The sequence below is a fragment of the Acomys minous genome (assembly GCF_964271855.1).
Source record: "Acomys minous genome assembly, chromosome: 11".
Classification (NCBI taxonomy): Eukaryota; Metazoa; Chordata; class Mammalia; order Rodentia; family Muridae; genus Acomys; species Acomys minous.
The window spans coordinates 61,086,636-61,109,545 of NC_140492.1; the positions used below are offsets into that span (position 1 = coordinate 61,086,636).

The following is a 22,910-nucleotide window of genomic DNA, read 5'->3' on the forward strand; positions in this document are numbered from 1 at the left end:
GGTAGGGTACTTATGCAACATGTAGGAAACCCTGGGTTTGCCTATAATCTCAGTGGCAAGCCGATAAGACATTCAAGATTATATTTCTATATAATATTTCATATATAAATATACATATTCATATATGAGATATATTATGTATGAGACAGCGGCTCATGTATCCTATGGACTCCCTATGTAGCCAAGGAGTATAGCCACATTGTTCCAGATTACCACATCCATTTCCCAAGAAACTTACTTTCTGTTATGTAATGCTTTACGTCCCTGACTGTAGTGTGAAGGGCTCGGGAGCTAGAAGCTGAGAAATGTTGGCATCAGCCTCTGTAAGAGGCACCCACGTGGACAGGTGCTTTCTTCACCTGCTGCCTGCATTAGAGACACTCTCCTGTGGAGAGGAGGCCATCTGTCCTATCATCAGTGTCTGGCCACATGGGACTCACTGTGTTTTGTGGATTGGAAGGCAGTGTTTTTGTCAAACCGAAACCAGTCTCTTAAGTTCCAGTTGAAAGGGGAGTACTGCAGAGAGCTCTCACTGCTGGATTTCAGCCCAGGTGATGGCGTTTGCGCCCGGCAGTCCTACAACTGGAGGAGACATCCAGGACAGAGGGGACACCTCCTCTACCTGGAAAGGTGACCATCCTCACTTAGCTTGTTGCTGCACTGTTTCGGATGACATGAGGGAAGCCATCGCGTTAGGGCCTGAGTGGCTCCCTTTAGCAAAGGTGGCCCATTTGCTGCCCATAACGCCTGTTGCCTGAAATTCTGCCCATCCAGTTTACAGTCTTGGGCCTAGAAACCAAGAGCAAAAAACTGCTGCTTTTTATTTATTTATTTATTTATTTGGTTTTTCGAGACAAGGTTTCTCTGTGTAGCCTTGGGTGTCCTGGGCTCACTTTGTAGACCAGGCTGGCCTCGAACTCACAGAGATCCTCCTGCATCTGCCTCCCGAGTGCTGGGATTAAAGGTGTGCGCCACCACCACCTCCCGGCTGTCTGTTGTTTCGTGCATTGTTGCCTGCATTGGGTTGTTCCCAAGGGGAGGGAGATCATGCTTTGCATATGAGGATATGTGTGTTCTGAAGTCAAGGGTCCTGTCTGCTTTACCCCATGTGCCCCAAAGAGTCCAATACGGATGCTCAACAGCTAGCAGGACTAGAATAGCGCCAGAGGAGAGTGGCCCCCTCCTCCCAGCTTCCCGAGCATTTATGGACAGTGGTGTCCTGACCCCCTTTGTAAAGAGCAAGGTCAAACACAGTTGTTGTTATGAGAGAAGGCACTTGATAAATATTTAACAAATGATCAAACATCCAGGTCTGGTGTGGCACATACCTATAAACCCAGCACTTGGCAGGCAGGCAATTGTTCTAGGCCAGGCTCATCAGCAGAGTAACTTCTTCTTTTGCTTTTTTGGGTTTTTTTTTGTTTTTGTTTTTGTTTTTCAACACAGGGTTTCTCTGTTACATAGAGCCCTGGCTGTCCTGAACTCTCTTTGTAGACCAGGCTATCCTTGAACAAGTAACTTCTTTTCTTAAAAAGCCAGAACAAAGCAAAGCAAAACAAACAAAAAACAAAAAACAAATGGCTACACAAACACACAAAGAAATAAGTATGGTGGAAATAAGCGTTCCCAGAGTTTGTGAGGGACAGCCCTGAGGAAGGGCATCTGGGGAATGAGGGAGTCTGGAGAGGTTGGAATTCCGGAGTGGGGAATGTTCCAGAAAGAGAAGGCAACATTATCCTTCAGTTCAGTAGTGAGTCTGTTTATCTGTGGCAACATCCTGGTCAAAGGACACCGACAAGAAAGCCGTGGGCCAAGTGTGATGGCGTACCCCTTTAATCCCAGCACTCGGGACACAGAGGCAGGTGGATCTCTGTGAGTTCGAGGTCAGCCTGGTCTACAAAGTGACTCCAGGACAGTCAAGGCCACACAGAGAAACCCTATCTCAAAAAAATAAAACAAAACAAAACAAAACAGAGGCCAGCCTGGTCTACAAAGTGAGTCCAGAACAGATACGGCTACACAGAGAAACCCTGTCTCGAAAAACCAAAAACCGAAACAAAACAACCCCTCCTCCCAAGAAAACAAAATGTTTTAAGTGAGGAGGGAAGACTATTTTGAATGTGGGTGGTACCCCATGGTACCCCATGAGCTGGATGTCCCAGAATGAATAAAAAGAGAGCATAAAGGTGGGTGGTGGTGACACATACCGTTTTACACAGAGACTCAGGGTTGGTCTAACAGTCCCAGAGAGTAATTTGGTTTCTGAAATTTAAGTAACTAATTTCTCTAGTTTTTTTTTTTTTTTTTTTTTTGTCCTCCCTGGACCCAGGAATGGCAGGCCACCAGACATGTTTAGTAATCACCTGACTGACATTCCTCACTCAAAAGTCCCTCATCAACCCTGCAAAGGTCAACTTAGGCCAAAGAAGGAAGGTTTTCACTCTCTCTCTCCATTCCCTCCTCCTGCGCTATAACTAGGGCAGTCTGTAAGCCGACTCTGAGCTCACTGGAGTCTTGAGTTAGAGATCTCCACCCCACCCCCACCCCCCAGCTCTTTCCAGAATTGACAGGCAGCTCTTTTCCTTGTGTGTCTTTTCTTTCACTGACCTCACACCTGACATTTTAAAATCCGGATCCTGAACTGTTGAAATGGGACAGCGGGTAGAGGCCTTTTCCACATAGGCTTGGCCTCCAGAGTTCAGCCTCCAGAACCCAGTTAGTGGGGAAGGAGAGAGTTGTCATGGAGAGGCACCATGAGACTAAGTAAAAATTATACAAACCCACTTCTGGGGTTGGTGAGGTGGCTCAGCAGGAAAGGAGCTTCCTGCCAAATCTGACTACGTATGTTCTTTCTAGAGCATGCATGAGGTGGAAGGAAGCATTTGGTTCCTACAAGTTATCCTCTGGCTGTCACTCATGTATATGTGTGTATATGCACACATACTACTACTACTACTACTACTAACACACACACACACACACACACACACACACACTCACTCATTAAAAATATATAATTAAAATCTCACTCCTGCTTTTTTGCTTGTTTTGTGATCCTAGACATACTATTTAACTTTTCTGTAACTCCATTTCATCTAGAAAATGGGGGCTGAAAAGGCAGCTGGCTTCCAGAACTTTCTGATAAGTGAATGAGAGGTGTGAGCCAGCTTTCCATCCTGATACAAATACTTGAGATAAGTCAATTTACAGATTAGGAAAAGTTCATTTGGGCTCACAGTTTGTGGGCAGGGGCATTCAATAGTGATTAGCCCCAATGTTGGGTCTGTGACAGCTCCTTACAGTGGGAGCACAGACAGCACAAACCACTCATCTCAAGGAAGGAGCCAACTGTTCCTTTCAAAGGCACAACCTCAGTGACTAGCAGACCTTCCTCTAGGATCACCCCACCCCCCACCCCGCCAACACACACACACAAGGTTTCTGCCACCTCCCTGTTGTATCCTGGCCTTTAACATGCCAGCCTTGGGAGACATTATCCAAACCACACATGGAATGAGATTACACACATGGAACACTTAGACTTCTGATGGCCACGGTAGTGAGGTGGCAACTGCTCCTATAATTAATATGCTAGCCATCTGCCAGACTGTAGAGAGGGCAGAGTCAGAGAGCCCAGCGGAAGGCAGGGACAAAATCAGCATGGCCAAGGCCAAGGGCAGACACTTGGCGTGGCTCACATGATCTCACACACACACACACACACACACACACACACACACACACACACGACATAAATAATTTATTGTGACTCTTAGATTCCCAGTCTCACTGACTAGTAAAAGTTTTTTATAGAAACATGAAATCTAGGAGCGGGGAGGGAGACCTCCTTCTGGGAGGTCAAAACCACACTTTGGGTGGGGCACGGTGTCTAATATATTGCCACTCAGCACTCAGGAGGTTGGGGGCAGGCGGTTCCTCTGCTACATAGTAAGTTCCAGGTCAGCCCAGGCTACACAAAAACATTCTTCAAAAAAGAGCAGAAACTGCTGGGCTGTGGGCTGTGGTGACGCACAACTTTAGTCCCAGCACTCTGGAGGCAGAGGCAGGTGGATCTCAGTGAGTTTAGAGGCCAGCCTGGTCTACAGAGTGAGCTCCAGGACAGCCAGGGCTACACAGAGAAACCCTGTCTCAAAAAACCAAAAATAGGTGTGAATAGAGAGAGGGAGGAAAGACAAAAAAGATGACGCTGAATTCTTTTTTTTTGTTGTTTTTTGGGGACCCAGAGTTCTGTCCCCGGCTTCCCAGGTTGTCTTGGCCGAAGCTTCCTCCCTTCTCTGGGCCTCAGTTTCCCCTCAAGTCCAAGCAAGCATTTTACATTTGGCATTCTCTCCAAAGGAAGTGTGCTCCAGTTTCACATGGGTACCTTACATTCCCCATTCCCCTCCCCCCATCCTCCACTCCCATGCACACACGGCACAAAGGATCATGCTAAAGTGTGGCTCATTTTTGTTTGTTTGTTTGTTTTTCGAGACAGGGTCTCTCTGTGTAGCCTTGGCTGTCCTGAACTAAATTTGTAGACTAGGCTGGCCTAGAACTCACAGCAATCTGCCTGTCTCTGCCTCCAGAGTGCTGGGATTAAAGGCGTGTGCCACCACGCCCAGCAGGCGTGGCTCTTGGAACCCCCTCTTTTCTTTCTTTGAGTGAGAAGGGGACAGGCCTTGCTATGATCTCAAGGCTGGCCTCATATTCCTAGGCTCAGGTAATAATAATCCTCCTGCCTCAGCTTCTCAACTACAGGAGATTACTGTATCACACCACATGCCTGCCTCTTGGGGATTCTTTTTGAAATCTGCGATGGACAATGGACAGAGGCAGCTATATAGAAGAGATCCGCCCCCCCCCCTTTTTTTTCATGTTTCCTTCCATGAGGCGCCTCAGGCTCTGAAGTAGCTCCCTCTGCAAGGTCCTCTCCCATGGACCCACCCCCTCTCAAGCCACTCTGGGAGCTGGAGCCTCCCGTAGAGCATCCCGCAGAGCATCCCGTGCAGTGCTGTTTGACTGAGCCTGGCTGCCTTCCACTTGACTGGTTCCTGCTCGGGCTTTGTATCCCCACCACTTTCTGAAAGAAAGGGAAGGTTGTTTTGTAAGTTCACTGCCCTCAACACGGGCTCCAGGGATGGAGTAAGAGTGAAACAAGAACTTTGGTGGCCATGGCCCAGCAGAGCCTGTGTGCCCCGAAGGGTGACAGGGGTGGGGTCGGGTAGAGGGGCAGAGCCCCATCTGTCCAGTTGTATGCAGGCAGGTGCAGAGAGACTCCACCCACAGCTACCTGTGGGAGAACCCACAGGCACTCCTGTAAGAAGAGCTATGGCTTCAAACAAATGCTTCATATCAAATAAATAGGCCAGGATAAGAAAAGGGCCATGAGCCAGGAGTGGTGGCGCACGCCTTTAATCCCAGCACTCAGGAGGCAGAGGCAGGTGGATCTCTGTGAGTTCGAGGCCAGTCTGGTCTACAAAGTGAGTTCCAGGACAGCCAAGGCTACACAGAGACACCCTGTCTTAAAAAAAAAAACCAAAAACAAACAAATAAACAAAAACAAAGGGGCCATGGTGGCATCCCACACTGCTAGGACCAGGGAGGCTGAGGAAAGAATCTGAAGCAAAACTGGGGTACGTGGTGAAACCCTGCCTCCAAATACATATGTATGCATATATATTAAGCATGCCAGAATGATGAAAATAACTATGTCTCTTCCACCTAGTCGGTCTCTGTGCCCCCAACCCTCCCTTTCAGGCTATCAAAACTTTGAAGACTCAGACTGGAGAGATAGCTCAGAGGTTAAGAGCACTGACTGGTCTTCCAGAGGTCTTGAGTTCAATTGCCAGCAACCACATGGTGGCTCACAGCCATTTATAATGTGATCTGATGCATACTGTATACATAATAAATAAGTCTTAAAAAACAAACAAACAAACTTTGAAGACTCAAAAACAGTAGTCCCAGACAATCCTATGAGCCAAACTACCACACTATCTTCACAGGATCAGCTGTGCTTGCAAAAGATGATTGCAGCCGGGCCGGGCTATTGACCGTTGATCTTCCGTCATAGAAGGTGGGAGAGTCCAGAGCAGAGAGAGCCCCATTTGAGTAGCCAGCCCCACCTCCAAATCAGTTGTATGCAGTTCTGCTTCAATTGCACACGGCTGCAGAGAGAGGCTAGAGCAGTGGCTCTCAACCTACGGGTCTTGACCCTTTTGGGCGTCTCAAAACAGATATTTACATTACGATTCATAACAGTAGCAAAATTACAGATATGAAGTAACAATGGAATCATTTTATGGCTGGGGGATGGGTCACCACAACATGAGGAACTGTATTAAACTGTTGTAGCATTAGGAAGGTTGAGAACCACTGGGCTAGAGTTCAAAGTCTGGAAAGGTCTACAGGAGGGGCTCGGCCTGTGTGTCCATGAGGAAGTCATTATCCATGCTGGGTGCAGATCTCCCAGTGTCACTGCTTTGAGTCCTGTCATGCTCCTGGCCATAATGCCTGCCTCACTCATTACTCTATAAGGAAGCCTAATAAACTCCACAGTTTTCCAGGTGAACTCTGGTGGAGCTGCACCTTTGTTTGTCAGTGGGTCCTTAAGGAGGGGAGCTATTACATGCTCTGTGTGTGTGTGTGTGTGTGTGTGTGTGTGTGTGTGTGTGTGTGTGTGTTTGTGTGTGTTCTTCATGCCACGTGCATTTAAGTCAGAGGACAACTTGCAGGAGTCAGTTCTGTTCCCACCATGTGGGTCCCGGGGATTGAACTCAGGGCATGAGGCTTGGCAGCAAGCACCTTCACCCATTTAGCTATTCTGCTCAACTTAGTAGGTATTAAAAACAAAAACAAAAACAAAAAAAACAAAAAACAACACCTCAGCCAGGTGGTGGCAGTGCACGGCTTTAATCCCAGCACTTGGGAGGCAGAGGCAGGTGGATCGATGTGAGTTCGAGGCCAGCCTGGTCTACAAAGTGAGTCCAGGACAGCCAAGGCTACACAGAGAAACCCTGTCTTGGGGCGGGGGTTAGGGGGAACAAAACTCTAGTGAGGATGGGGATGTGTAGCTCAGCTGAGTGCTACTCAGCAAGCACAGAGCCCTGAGTTCAATACCAACCCAGCACTCTGAAGGTAGAGAGAGACAGGTAGGCCAGGAGTTTATGGTCACCCTCAGCTACATAACACAAATGATAGTCTAGCCTGGGCTACATGAGACCTAGTCTCCAAAAACAAGGAGAGTTTGTTGAGTGCATAGTGAAGAGAACTTATTCTTCTTCCAGAATATCCATGTTTGGGTCCCGACACCCAGTTCAGATGGCTCAGAGCCATCTGTGTCTCCAGTTCCAAGGACTCAGATGCCCTCCGGCTGCCACCAGCTGCCCCGACCTGCGGGGTTCAACTAAAACTCAGGAGGAAGTTCACCTGTTGAAAATGCAAGACACAAAAAAGGAAAGCAAGTCTGACTGATCAAGCTCTCAAACTTTATTAGTCAGGCAGCAGCATTTATAAGTCAGAAGGCAGGGAAGCATATTGCTATAGCAACCCAGCTGCAAGCTTTTCTCAAAACACAGGGAATTTCAGGCAGGGTCATAATGTCCTGCCACACAGGGTACCTGGCTCCCTCTTTGTCTAGTCTAACTGCTAAACCACAACAGGGTTGCCCCATCTCTATCTGTCTTTAGTCTAACTGCTGACCCACAACAGGGTCAGCTAGTTTTTGGTGAAAGGCCAGCTCTGGGAAAAACAGAGACTTAAAGGTGCAGGCTCTGACAAGATGGCTGAGCATTGGCCATGTGGCCTATTGTCCCCCATAACCAGCAGCTGTACACACACATGCACATACAAATGAAGAAGGGGGTTGCACTAGTCAGGGTTCTCTAGAGGGACAGAACTTCCAGAACTAATCTACATAGAGAGGGGATCTATTACAATAATTTACAGACCATATTCCAGCTAGTCAAACAATGTTTGTCTACCAGTGGAAAGTCTAAGAGTCTGGTAGTTGTTCAGTCTACGAGGCTGTGTGTCTCAGCTGCACTTCAGTATACACCAGAATCCGGAGGAAGTAGGCCAGTAAAGGAATGGACTTGCTAGTGAGGGCAAAAACAAGCAGGCAAAGAGAGAGAGAGAGAGAGAGAGAGAGAGAGAGAGAGAGAGAGAGAGAGAGAGAGAGAGAAAGAGAGAGAGAGAGAGAGAAAGCTTCCTTCTTCCTTGTCCTTTATACAGGCTGTCAGCAGAAGGTGTGGTCCAGGTTAAAGGTGGAGCTTCCCACCTGAAAAGATCCAGATTCAAAATGGGTCTTTCCACTTCAAATTATTTAATTAAGGAAAAAAAATCCCTCACAAGGGTATGCAGCCATCTAGGTCTCAGCTCATTCCAGATCAAGTTGACAGTCAAGAATAGCCACCACTGAGGTCTTAACAAAACAACAAATGCAATGCCAGAAGGGCCCCAAGATGGATCAGCAGGTTAAGTGTTGGCAGCATGAGCCTGGTGACCGGCGTTTGACCCCTGGAATCCACACAGAGGTAGAAAGGACAGAGCTGACTCCACAAAGTCGTTCTCTGTCCTCTACATGCACACCAAGGCACTTGGATATCTACACACATAATAATAGTTTCAAAACCACAGATGAACAATAAGTAAAAAATCATCTTATTTTCTTTAAAATGTTTTGTTTAATATTATTTGAGGAGGGGAGGTCTGTTAGGATTGCAAGACTGTCCAGTTTCCGTCTGTATTTCATTTGCAGAGGGTGTCCTGGTTTCCTTGGGAGCCACTGATGAATCAGGCGCTCCAATCTTCAAGCAAATTTGAAAAGACTTAGTGAAACCGAGCACAGAAGGTGGTCCAGGGGTGATGCAGAAGGTGGTCCAAGGATGATGCAGAAAGTGGTCCAGGGATGATGGATACAAACACACCTAGGGCTCACAGATGCAGATGATAGGCTGGTGGTGGTGGTGTTGGAGATGCTGGAGACAGGGTGAGGCCTCTAGGGAAGGGTGACCAGGGATGACAACAGAGCAGCAACGTGTTTGTTCTCCTCCTCCTCCTCCTCCTCTTCCTCCTCCTCCTTCACTTCCTCCTCCTGCACTCTCTCCCTTCTCCATACCCCTTTTCTTCCCTCCATCTTCTCCTTCCCTCCTTTCCTCTTCTTTCTCTTCATTTACTATTTTTAATTTTATGTACATAGGTGTTTTGCCTGCATGTGTATCTGTGTGAGGGTGTTGTTGGATCCCCTAGAATTGGAGTTACAAATGGTTGTGATATGCCTTGTGGGTGCTAGGAATCGAGCCTGGGTCCCCTGGAACAGCATACAGTGCTCTTAACCACGGAGTCATCTCTCCAGCTCACCCTTCTGCTGTTAAGGACACAAGGCACGAGGGCACTGGGGCAGAGCGTGCTCTTATTTGCTCACGTTCCCTCATTTACATTTACAGGTACCTGCTCTGCTTCCTGCCTCAGAACCCTGGCATGGAGTGCATTGGGGTGGCTATCAGCCCTGGGGGGGGCGGGCAAGCAGGACCAGCTGTGCCTGTGTGTGAGCATGTGTGCTTTAGCTAGAAGTCAGAAGGCTCCTGCATTGAAAGCCTGGTTTCCGTCGTGATGTACAGACATGCGACTTGGTGGAAGTGATGAGGTCACGAGGGCTCCAACCTAACTGAGGGGTTACGCCACAGCAGGGTTTGATGGCACTATTGGGGAGGTGATGGAAATTAAAGGTAGGGCCCCATTGGAGGAGCCTGACTCCCAAGGTGTGCTTTGGCGGATAGCTCTCCCCCCTAACCCTTTTCCCTGATGCTGGCTGCCACAAAGTGAGCTGCCGTACCTCCTCCCAGGTCCCCACAGTGGACCAAATGACAATGAACTGACTAACTCCTTTGAAGCTATGAGCTACAAGGCTCTTTCCTCTTTTTTTTTTTGTCAGGTATTTTGCCACAGTAACAAAAAAGTATTGGGGCGAGGAGGGCAGAATTGGGGGGGGAGGGGGAGGGCAGAATTGGGAGGTACATTCTGAGCAGAAGTGGAACCATTCACTCAACATTTTCTGTACACAGTTCTAGGCACGAGGGACAGGGTGGTGGGTTAAAAATAAAATAAAATAAAATGTCCTTATCAGCATTATGCTCTAGCAGGGAAGACACTTATCGACAATAAGTAAACTACTGCCTGCTCAATGGAAGATGTAAGTGATTCTACAGAGAGGAGTAAGTTTTGGCACGGAGCTGAGGTGTGCCCAGAGAAAGGGCTGCAAGCGCTCACTGCACAGGCAATGTTTAAGAAAAATCTGGAAGAGCTTGAAGAGAAGGCTCAGTGACTAAGAGCATGTGCTGCTCTTTCAGGGGACCTAGGATGGGTTCCCAGCACCCACACGACAGCTCACAAGCATCAGAAACTTCAGTTCCAGGAGATCCAATGTCCTCTTCCAGACTCTTCAGACCCTGTGAACATGTGGTGTACAGACATACAGGTAAGCAAACACTTGTACACATAAATAAAATAAATAATTTTTCTTTCTTTTTAATCTATGTGTAGGGGGTGTTTGGGTTACATGTATGTATGTATGTCTGTGTACCATCTATGTGCAGTGCCTGCAGAGGACTGAAGAGGGCATCTGATCTACCTTGGACTGGAGTTAGAGACAGTTGTCAGCTGTCATGTGGGTGCTGGGGACCAAGCTGAGATCCTCTGTAAAAGCAGAAAGTGCTCCTAACCGCTGAGCCATCTCTCCAGCCCAAATAAACTAGATACTTAAGACGGAAGATTTGAAAGGAGTAAAGGGACCCCAGTGTTATGGCTGCCTTGCTCCCTGCCACAAAATGGTCATAGATTCATCCCTAAACTCCAAGTAAGCCCCCAATTAGATGACCTTTTAAAATATAAGCTGCCTTCTTTCTTTCTTTCTTTCTTTTTTTCTTTTTTAAAAGATATTTTATATATTATGTATACAATGTTCTGCCTGTATGTAACACCTGCAGGCCAGAAGAGGGCACTGATCTCATAGATGGTTGTGAGCCACCACGTGGTTGCTGGGAACTGAACTCAGGACCTTTGGAAAAGCAGCCAGTGCTCTTAACCTTTGAGCCATTTCTCTAGCCCTAAGTTGGCTTTTTTCATGGTGTCTTCATAGCAATAGAACAGTAACTAAGACACTCCTATGAGCTATTGCTGAAGAAGCCCCCAGAGGCCCCCCTGTCTTGCCACACATGCACAAACAACTCAGGACACTGTTAGCTCATCAGATCTGGATGGTAAGATCCTACTGGTGAAGACACAGAGCCCTTTGGGTGCAAGGCATAGAGAAATTAAGATGAAACTCATCTGGAAATGTTCTTCTTTCTGGCTAGCTTTCCAAGTGCCAGGAGGGTGCTATACAGTCCACTGGGAAAGGAACGCCATTAATGTTATCACCTGGCGGTGACTCCTGCATGCTGCAACACCAACCTGCCAGGAAGATGTACCCACTTGGTGCAACAGTGGCATGGGTTATGGGGGTAACCAACTGATTTCGGATTGGATTTGAGGCCTGGTCCACAGGAGGAACTCATGCCTGGTATTGTAAACCCAGTCAGAAGCTTATGGTTTTGGAGGTTACAGGTCCTCAGAGGGAAAATACCTCAGTAGTCTTGCTAAGTGGACATGTCAAACTGCCTTCTCGTTTTCTGTTTTGTTTTTGTTTTTTGTTTTTGTTTAAGACTACACACGGTTTTTCTGTGTAGCCTTAGCTGTCCTGGACTCACTTTGTAGACCAGGATGGCCTTGAATTCACAGCGATCCTGAGTGCTGAGATTACAGGCCTGGGCCACCACACCTACCTCTCAAACTACCTTTTTTTTTTTTTTGGTTTTTCGCGACAGGGTTTCTCTGTGTAACCTTGGCTGTCCTGGACTCACTTTGTAGACCAGGCTGGCCTCTGAACTCACAGTGATCCGCCTGCCTCTGCCTCCCGAGTGCTGGGATTAAACGCGTGTGCCACCACGCCCGGCTCAAACTACCTTCTAAATATTTGTTTATAGATTGATGCTGCCTTATCATTCTGTGTCCAACAGGCTGGTGGTCTGCTGGTCCAGGCACTGCTTGCCTCTGGATGAGAATAGACAGAGCTTGGGATCAAAGGTCCCAAGGGCCTGTTTCTCACTCAGGGGTGAGCTCTTTAGGCCTGTTGCCTGGGACCAATTCCAGGTTTCCAGTCTCTCTGGAGGCTAGCACGGAGCTAGCAGCAGGAGTAGAGCAGACCTCAAAGGCTGCAAAGGCAGTTCCGCCATTGCTGCCTGACCACTGGGTGTCCAATGGTGGTTACCCCCAAGAATAAATGGAGGAGTCTCAGATGGTCATGGTGAAAGAATGGTGAGCAGGAGAGGGGGTGCAGCATGCCAGTCAGCCTTTGTTTATAAATGATGGACAAGCCTGGTGTGGTGGCGCACGCCTTTAATCCCAGCACATGGGAGGCAGAGGCAGGCAGATCACTGTGAGTTCGAGGCCAGCCTGGTCTACAAAGCGAGTCCAGGACAGCCAAGGCTACACAGAGAAACTTTGTCTCAAAAAACCAAAAAACCAAGCAAACAAACAAAACCAAAACCAAACCAAACCAAAACAAACCAAAACAAAACAAAAAAACCACATGGGCAGTGGGGAGGGATTTGAGGGTGAATGTGTTGATTTCGATAGGACTAAGGGTATTTAATCTACAAAGAGTGGTACAGAATCTCATTTAGAATCACTAACATGGGGCCCTATCACCAGAAGGAGAAAACAGTAGTTAATCTGTGTGTGAAGGGATGACTTCTAGGTACAATTAAAGATCCTTTGCAGGAAGCTAGAATCTCCTCAGCATAGGGTGGGTACCTCCAGGAATTCCCTGTGCTTGTTGAAGAAGTTCCTTATCAGGAAAGGGTGGGACCTGTACCCTTCCTTGAGGGCTATGTGCCACTCCTTACAACATCTGAGGTTACTAGATCAGGTGGAGTGGGAACCCGGAGGAGAAAAGAGAGTCTGCCTTCATAGACTGAGGTCAGAACAGCTATCCGGAGAAGTCAGACTTCAGCCTTATCCAGCAGGGTCCCACACTGTCCTCCATCTTAGCCAGAGAAATGTATGCTCTTTGTAGTGGGCAGCATTAGTGCGGAGTCACATAACTAGTCAAAGGGCTCAGAATAAGTGACTACTGAGTGTTAGGTCATAAATGGGACACCTATGCCACTGCTCCTGCCCCTAGGCTCTGGAAGAGGGGTTGGAACAAACTCAAGAGACAGAATTTTAGAGAGGAGCGTGAAGGAATGCCATCTTCTGAGCATAACATGGCTGCTGTGCTCAAGAACTCATGGGTTTTGTTTTGTTTGTTTGTTTGGCTGGCTGGTTGGTTTCATTTGGGTTTTCAAGACAGGGTTTCTCTGTGTCATGTTGGCTATTCTGGACTTGCTTTAGAGACCAGGATGGCCTTGAACTCACAGCGATCCACCTGCCTCTGCCTCCAGAGTGCTGGGATTAAAGGTGTGGATCACAGCACTGGGCCTTAATTCAGCAGAACTTTTTCTTCCTTTTTTTGAAACAGGGTTTCTCTGCGTAGCCTTGTCTGTCCTGAACTTGCTCTGCAGACCAAATTAGCCTGGAACTCACGGCAATCCTCTGCCTCTGCCTCCTGAGTGATGGGATTAAAGGCGTGTGCCACCACGCCTAGCTCCAGGAAAACTTTTGAGGTAGGAAGACGCACCTCTGATCTGGCCCACATCTGCTTTTAAGGACTTGGAAGAAGGGAGCTTTTGCTCTTTGCCTGCTTGTTTCAGCCTTGCTAGCAAGTCCACGCCTTCATTGGGATAGAGCCTACTTTGGAATTCCAGTGGGTACTGAAGAGCAGCTGAGACTTCCAGCCTCATGGACTGAACAACTACGGGATTCTTGGAGCTTCTTCTGTTCATAGGCAGCCAAGCTGGACCACACAGTCTGTGAGTCATTCTAATAATTTTCCCGTGTGTGTGTGTGTGTGTGTGTGTGTGTGTGTGTGTGTGTGTGTGTGTTCATTCTACAGCTTGTTACTCTAGAGAACACCAACTAATACAGTCTTAGTCTGTAGTCCAGGCTAGCTTCAAACTCATGGTCATCTGCGTACCTCAGCCTCCCAAATACTAGGCGTACAGGCATGTACCGCTCGCTCTATTGGACTTAAGAAATTTTTTACTTATTTATATTTACTTTATGTGTGTGAGTGCTTTGCTTGCATGTATGTCCATGTACCATACGCATACCTAGTCCCTGTGGAGACCAGATCAGGGCATTGCGTCCTCTAGAACTAGTGTTACAAAATGGTTGTGAGTGTTAAAGCAACTCTTTGTTTGTTTTTTGAGACAGGGTTTCTCTGTGTAGCCTTAACTGTCCTGGACTTGCTTTGTAGACCAGGCTGGCCTTGAACTCACAGTGGTCGGCCTGCCTCTGCCTCCCAAGTGCTGGGATTAAAGGCGTGCACCACTACAGCCCTGTTAGTTAAAGCGACTCTTATTCTGCTGATTTAATTGTTGTCTCGCAAGCTTGCTGCCTCTGTCTACTAACCTAGGCCTAGTCCTGGAATCCTCTAACCTCCATACAATCTACCCTACGCCTTGGATGTTGTCAGCCTCCGAGACTTTACTGTTGGATAAGCTCACCCTTTCCAGTTCTTTCTGAACTCTGGCTGGCTGGCTCAAACTCTTCTCCCAGCTGACTGATTCAAATTGGCCCCTCTCTCAGGCCCTGATTCGCTCTGCTTGGCCTCAAACTAACTCTAGCAACTTGTTCTAATCTTCTGGCTCTTCCTCATTCTCTAGCTGTGTCTAACTTGTTCTCTCTTCAACTTCTCTCTGTAAAACCCTCCCAGGAAAAACTGCCACAAACTGAACCCCACTGCACTGCCTCTAAATTCCCAGACTCATCCGAACTGCCTAACAGAACTGACTAGAACTCCGAGCTATCTGTCTGCCTCTCTGTGCTGAGAGTCAGGACTAAAGGCATGCTCCACCATGCCTTGACCTAAGCTTTGCTTTTCCTGAAACTTTATTTATACCAGGCTGGCCTCGAACTAAGCTATATTGATAGCGCTCCCCACCCCACCCCCACTCCCACACTGTCAAGGTTTCTCTTGCAGGCCTTGACTAGCTTTGTAGACTATGCTGGCCTCAAACTCACAGCGATCTGCCTGTCTCTGCCTTGCCTCCCAAGTGCTGGGATTAAAGGAGTGCGCCACCACACTTGGGCTCCCTTTTTTTATCCAGCATTTTCTGCAATTCAGGCTGTCCTTGAACTCCTTATCTTCAAGCTTCTAAATCCCAAAATCTAGGACTGCAAGTATGCACCGCCACACCTTGCTGAAAAGGTTTTCTGTTTCTGTTTCTGTTTGTTTGTTTTAAAGAAACCCTTGAGCTTGGCACTTGGTATACATAGGATGTATTCTTGCTTGGAATTTTAGTTCAGTGGTAGGATACTTGGCCTACCTACTCGGTGGGAAGCCCTGACTTGCGTTGCCTAAGAGGAGGGTGCCAGGGGGGATGAGAGGAAAAATAGTCTCCCGACTTTTTTCTTCCCTATGTCTGTGACAATCCAGCAAGATATGAGCAGGGCCACTGGCTTGTCACCATGAATGATGGCCAATAATAATTTAAGCAAACCTATACCAACAGAACGCATGGGGCAGAGACGTCTCTTGTGACTTGAGGACATGTCCAAGGCCACTGTGTGTGGCATGTGTTGGCATGGAAACACACATTTCTTCAGAGCTTTCAGAATCCCTTGCTAGTCAGTACACCTGTTTTTGTTCGTTCGTCTGTTTTAAAATTTTATTTATAGCCAGATAAGGTGGCGCACGCCTTTAATCTCAGCACTCGGGAGGCAGAGGCAGGTGGATCACTATGGGTTCAAGGCCAGCCTGGTCTACAAAGTGAGTCTAGGACAACCAAGGCTAACACAGAGATACCTTGTCTCGAAAATCCAAAAAAAAATTTTAATGTATTTATTATGTATATAGTGTTTTGGCTGCACATATACCTGCAGGCCAGTAGAGGGCATCAGATCACATTATCGATGGTTGTGAGCCACCATGTGGTTGTTGGAAATTGAACACAGGACTTCTGGAGGAGTAGTCAGTGCCCTTAACCTCTGGGCCATCTCTCTAGCCCTCAGTCTATCTGTTAATGTACAACTTCAGGCCAAGGGGAGACAATATGCAACCCATTTACAAAGGAAGAGCACCGCCAAAACACAGTCATCTTTCACAGAGAACCTGTTTTCCTTCTGAAGGTTAGTCTAGGTTTCTGGCGGGGCTGAGTAGCAGACTCTCACAGGCACACTTGTAGATGAAACAGATCATCTTGAAGGTTGCCGGCTCCCAGGCTCCTTCCCAAGTTTTAAACGGTGCAGAGTGGCATGTGGTGGTGCACATAGCTGCCCCCAGCACATGGCAGTGGCAGGTGGGTCAGAGGCAGGCAGATTTCTGCGATTTCAAGGCCTAGCCTGGTCTATACTCTTAAGTCAGCCAGAGCGGCCCACAGCAGGCTCAGGGCTGGCCCCAGCACGACTCTATTCACACATTGAGAACGCGGAAAACCCGGCACCTCAGGGAAAGATGGGGATCTTGGCAAAACACAGCTGCGAGCTGCGGCTTGTGTGTGGACATTCTATGTCACACTCGGGCTGTTTTCCAATTTGCTTGTCTCTGAAGGTTTAGCAGGTCAGGCTTTAAACTTAATCCCAACAGACCCGAGTTGATGCCTCTTAGTTATGTCTGTGATGTAGTAAATCAACAGCCTATTAGGAAGTTATTCAAGTATTTAATATCTAGGAACTTATTACAAGAAAATTGCAACATGTAAGCCTTCAGACAGGGCTGAGAGGTTGCTAATTTGGGATGGGTCCTGAGCAGAGCTAGCAGGCATCCTGCAAAGCAGGGCTGGGCTTTGGGTCATATTTACATTCATATGCTTCCTCAAATCAGCGGGGTTTCAGGTATCCTCTGGTGGCCTCAAACTAGACTTATTGAAGGGCTTGACCTTGGCCTGCAATCTTCCTGCCTCCACCTCCAGGCATTATAGCTATGTAATAATAAACCCAGTTTACACCACATTGGAGATCGAATCCAGGGTTCCCTCATTCCAGGCACGTGACTAACTTAGTCTCACATTAGTCTCTTGACCCTGGACAAGGCTTATTTCTGAACTTTTCTGAGCTTGATCATTCCCCAGGCTATCTTCTGATTTAGGGCCCTATGCCTTTAAGCAGTTATCAGCAACATGTGATTTGAATAGGAAGTAAATAAAGGCTCAAGGCCTTAGCTTTTCTGGAGTCAGCGGGGCCTCTTGGTAATAAGTCTGAGCAAGTGCAGTGGTATGAGCCTGAAGTTCCTAGTTCCTTGGGAGGCTGAGGCAGGGTTACTGCTTAAGCCCAGAAGTTGGAGACCAGTACAGTGAGAGCCATGGCAGTGAATTATCTGCAAACTAACACCCCAGATGAACGCAGTGTTGTTTTTTTGTTTTGGTTTGTTTTGGTTTTTCGAGACGGGGTTTCTCTGCATTTTTGGCTGTCCTGGACTTGCTGTGTAGACCAGGCTGGCCTCAAACTCACAGAGATCCACCTGCCTCTGTCTCCTGAGTGCTGGGGATTAAAGGTGTGGGCCACCACGCCTGGCCAGACCACTTGTTCCTGCAGAGGACCCAGCTTCCATTCCCAGTACCCATATGTAACTCCGTCTTCAGGTGACTCTGAATTCTCTTTTTGCCTTCACAGGCACCAGGCACAGATGAAGAGCAAAGACGTAGACACCAGGAGTGTGTGGAGGGTCCGGTGGTGTCGGTCTAGGGGTCTCTGTGACTACCAAGGCCAGCAGAATGTCACACACTAGACATGACAGGACTCAGTAGCCAGTGTTGGTTCAAACTTTGATAGTCTGAGCCTGAGTAGTTTATCTTAGGAATAAAACAAACTTTAAACAAGTTCCCTGGTGATAATTAGCCCAATCCCATTTGCACAGCAAAGCTTAAGACATGATTACATCTAAACTCTTAAAAAAAAAAATACAAGTGACATCTTCCATAAAGATAGGTTCCACAGATTAGCTGAGGGAGCAGATCCAACGCAAACAAGCTCATGATAAAGGTCCGGGAGAGTATGGTGCTATACATTGACCGAGACAAGCAAGCCTGAGATAAGGGTCTTTATAGGAGCTGAGCTGGTTGGTATGGCCTGGTCACACAGACAGTACAAAGGTCACCAGGCTATTACGGATGACATCCATCCCCAGTCATCTGGGCAGAAAACACTTCTCTCCCTTTGAAGTGACAACCCTTTGCGCTTAACATTCCTGGCTTCCCTAATGCTTATCTGTGAGCACAAGGACCTATTTGCCTCCTACAGAAAGGGTGGTACACACATTTAATGCTAGTACCTGGGACGGTAGGAGCAGGCAGATCTTTTATGAGTTCAAGGCCCGCCTGGTCAACGTAATTAAGTTTCAGGCCAGCCAGGGCTACATAGTAAGACCTTGTCTCAAAAAAAAAAAAAAAATGAAGGCAAAGCACCCATACATATAGATAAAACTAAGTAAATAACAATAACAAAAAATAATAATAAATTTGAGGCTAGGGAGATGGCTCAACACGTAAACTGCTTACCATACAAGCATGAGGAGCTGCATTCCAATCCATAGAGCCCACATAAAAGCAGGACACATGGTGAGTACCTGTAATCAGATGTAAACAATACGTAACAGACACACTAATAAAAGAATAAAAAACCCTCAAGCTAGGGGCGTGGCTCAGTGGCTAGAATGCTTGCCTTGCATGGATGGATAAGGGCCTGGGTTCCTCAGTTCTGGGGTTAAGGTGTACAACACCATGCTGAGTGTACATTGTACTGGGGAATCAAATCTAGGGCTCCATACATGCTAGGCAAGCAATCTACCAACTAACTAAACCCCAGGCCAGTTTGTGCCTTTCTAGCAACATAAACATTTATCTAGCTATCTGACTTCTTGGCAGTTGATTATGGTATTCCTCCACAATCCTTTTTTTCCCCTTTCTTCATAAATATACAACTAAATATGTATACAATATCCTATCATATTGGTGTGTTCCAAATTACATTCTAATTTTGCTGAATATTGTTGGAACTTTAAGGTCCTCCTCCACAGGAGAAAGATCCCATGCTATTTCTTCTTCTTCTTCTTCTTCTTCTTCTTCTTCTTCTTCTTCTTCTTCTTCTTCTTCTTCTTCTTCTTCTTCTTCTTGTTTTTCTGAGACAGGGTTTCTCTGTAGCTTTGGCTGTTCTGGAAAACCAAAAATAAATAAAATAAGAAGGTGGCAGGGAAAGGTCTTATATAGAGGTCAGAGGTGAAATGTTTGCTTATCGTGCACAGAGCTCCATATATCCTACGTATAGTATTGCAAATCATCTTTGCCATTACCACCATGTCTGTGATGGGTGTTAGTAATGTGCCTTAGTGGCATAGCACTTACCTAGTATTCATGAAGTTCTGGCTTTGGTCTCCAGCATCAAACGCCCCCCCTCCTCCCAAAAAAAAGCAAACTGGAGCAGAGTAAATAAACTGTGTATGTGTGTGTGTGCGCGTGCATGTGCAAGTGTGTTTATGGAGATCAAAAGACAACTTTGAGTGTCACTCCTCAGGTGTCACCCACCTTTTTTTTAGGGGGGGCGGGTGTATTTCTAGACAGGGTTTCTCTGTGTAGCCTTGGCTGTCCGCGACTCCCTTTGTAGAGCAGGCTGGCTTTGAATTTAGAGAGATCCACCTGCCTCTGCCTCCCGAGTGCTGGGATTAAAGGCATGTGCCACCACTATCCAGCTTTTTTTTTTTAAAGATTTATTTATTTACTTTATGTATATGAGTGCTTCATCTGCATGTACACCTGCAGGCCAGAAGAGGTCATCAGATCACATGATAGATGGTTGTGAGCTACCATGTGCTGCTGGGAATTGAACTCAGAACCTCTGGAAGAGCAGCCAGTGTTCTTAACCGCTGAGCCATCCCTCCAGCCCTCAGAGGTTATCTTTTTATCCTGTGTCATAAAAATGCCTGCTTTAGGAAGGAGAAGCTGGAAGCTCATTCAGAGAAGGAAAACTCTCTGCCCAGAAACTCCAGCACGACAGTTTCAGCTACGAGTCCCCAGCCAATTTCTGCCAGGTGGTGCAAGCCCCTTGACTCAATACATGACTTTTGTTTACTCTCTCAGTTGGGCTACTCCAGTCTAGAAGTGGGATTTGGATCCCTTGAAGGCCCAGATACCGCTGTTTGTGAGCTATCTGTGGCGCGTGAGTGCCCTGGCCTGCAGGGTTCAACTAAAACTCGGGAGGGAGGTCACCTGTGGAAAATGCAAGACACAAGAAAGGAGAGCAAGTCTGATTGATCAAACTCTCAAACTTTATTAGTCAGGCAGCAGCTTTTATAAGTCAGAAGGCAGGGAAGCATATTGCTATAGCAACCCAGCGGCAGGCTTTTCTCAAAACACAGGGAATTCCAGGCAGAGTCATAACGTCCTGCCACACAGGGTACCTGGCTCCCTCTTTGTCTAGTCTAGCTGCTAAACCACAACAGGGTTGCCCCATCTCTATCTGTCTTTAGTCTAACTGCTGACCCACAACAGGGTCAGCTAGTTTTTGGTGAAAGGCCAGCTCTGGGAAAAACAGAGACTTAAAGGTGCAGGCTCTGACAAGATGACTGAACATTGGCCATGTGGCCTATTGTCCCCCAACATGTGAGGATGGAGCGCTGGTCCTTTGGGAGAACAATGAGCACTCTTAGCTGCTAAGCTGTCCATCTCTCCAGTTCCTCTGCCATCTTCCAAGTGGTCACTCCCTGCTACTTGCTGCCCCAACTGCCCGGGGTATGGGACTCAATGGATGAAGTCCCAAACTTCCTTGAGGTTGTTTCTAGAGTTTTCTGACCTTTTCTTCACAATGACTCTGCAGCTAAGGTAATTCAGTTGCACCTGGCCCACTAAGGCACTTTCTTTTTTTTTTGTCTTTTTTTTTTGTTTTTTGTTTTTGTTTTTGGAGACAGGGTCCTCTGTAGCCTTGGCTGTCTTGGACTCATTTTGTAGACCAGGCTGGCCTCGAACTCACAGTGATCCGCCCGCCTCTGCCTCCCGAGTGCTGGGATTAAAGGCGTGCGCCACTACGCCCGGCTCACTAAGGCATTTTCAACATAAGATTTTTAAAATTACAACAGAGTTATCATTACATATTGCATCATGTGCTGAGGAGTTCCTGTATTAAAAAAAAAAAAAAAAAACAAGCTAAGGGGGCTGGGAGGTTGAGAGCACTTGCTGTTCTTGCACAGGACCTGGGTTCAGTTCTATATGGCAGCTCACACCTGTGTGTAACTGTAACACCAGTTCTATCTGTAATTCCAGTTCCAGAGGATCTGACGGCCTTGTCTCCATTGACACCTGTACATATGTGTTGCACATTGCATACTCTCAGACCTACACACATAAAATAAAAGTTAAAAAAAAAAACTATCCAGAGGCTGGAGAGATGGCTCAGTGCTTAAGAGTGCCAGCTGCTCTTCCAGAGGTCCTGAGTTCAATTCCCAGCAACCACATGGTGGCTCACAACCATCTATAATGTGATCTGATGCCCTCTTCTGCAGATAAAGCACTCATATACAACAAGTAAATAAATATTAAAAAAAGAAAACTAGCTGGGTGCAGTGGTGCACGCCTGTAATCCCAGGACTTGGGGAGGCAGAAACAGGTGGATTGCTGTGAGTTCGAGGCCAGTCTGATCTACAGAGTGATTCCAGGACAGCCAAGGCTACACAGAGAAATCCTGTCTTGAAAAACAAACAAAAAGCCAGGTGTGGTGGCACAGGTCTTTAATCCCAGCACCCTAGAGGCAGAGGCAGGAGGATCACTGTGAGTTTGAGGCCAGCCTGGTCTACAAAGGGAGTTCAGGACAGCCAGGACTACAAAAGAAACCAAAGGAAAAAAGAAAGAAAGAAAGACAGACAGACAGAAAGAAAACAAGAAGAAGAAGGAGGAGGAGGAGGAGGAGGAGAAGAAGAAGAAGAGAAACCAAACTAAGGCCATAATTTTTTTTAGATTTACCTTTAAATAAGTTTAGGGCTTGGGCTCTAGCTCAGTGTGTAGAACGCTGGACTGACATGTTCTAGGTTCATTCCATAGCACTTGAAAGTAAACTTACCCACACACTTGTTGAGCATCATGGCACACACCTATTACCCCATCACTCAGGAGGCTAAGGCAAGAAGACCATCTTGAGTTTGGAACTTTTTTTTTTTTTTTTTTTTTTTTTGAGACAGGGTCTCTCTGTGTGTAGTCTTGACTGTCCTGGAATCACTCTATAGACCAGGCTGGCCTCGAACTCACAGAGATCCGCCTGCCTCTGTCTCCTGAGTGCTAGGACTAAAGGCATGGGCCTCCACCACCCAGCCCTCTTTCTATCCTCGACACACTCTGTGGACCAGGCCTGCCTCTGCCTCCTGAGTGCTGGGATTAAATGTATGCACCACCCTGCCCGGCTGAGACACAGCCATGGCTTCCCGGAACTATGTAGACCAGGCTACCTTTGAACTCAGAGACCTACCTGCCTCTGCCTCCAAGTACACAGGTGCATGTGCCACATGCCTGCTGGCTGTGACCCTATTTTTGTTCCCTCTCTCTCTCTCTCTCTCTCTCTCTCTCTCTCTCTCTCTCTCTCTCGGCACTGCTTCTTGACCTACCAAGATCAAGCATTAAAAATGAACTTGTAGTTCAGTTCCAGGAGCTTTCACTTCATTTCACCTGCTAACTATTTAAATCAACCCACGGTTCACGTGGCCTAAGCTCTCCTCTGAACTAGATAGAGCCTGCCTGGCTTCTCCTTAGGTGGTGGCAGCTGTCTTGCACTTCGCAGAACCTCAAGCTATTTGG

The 22,910-nt window shown here is 47.2% G+C and overlaps 1 protein-coding gene across 4 annotated transcripts in view; it reads left to right on the top strand.

Annotated features, from left to right (window-relative positions):
• Positions 1–13,559: 13,559 nt before the first annotated feature.
• ATP13A3 (ATPase 13A3) overlaps positions 13,560–22,910 on the top strand; it is a 95,188-nt gene continuing 85,837 nt past the window's right edge. For 3 of the 4 annotated variants that reach the window (XM_084801720.1, XM_084801724.1, XM_084801723.1), the window contains exon 1: positions 13,560–13,949. The gene's annotated coding sequence lies outside the window, so the exon portion shown is untranslated. Of the gene's footprint in view, positions 13,950–18,673; positions 18,696–22,910 lie in introns of those variants that run through there. The other variant, XM_084801722.1, reaches the window with a different exon arrangement.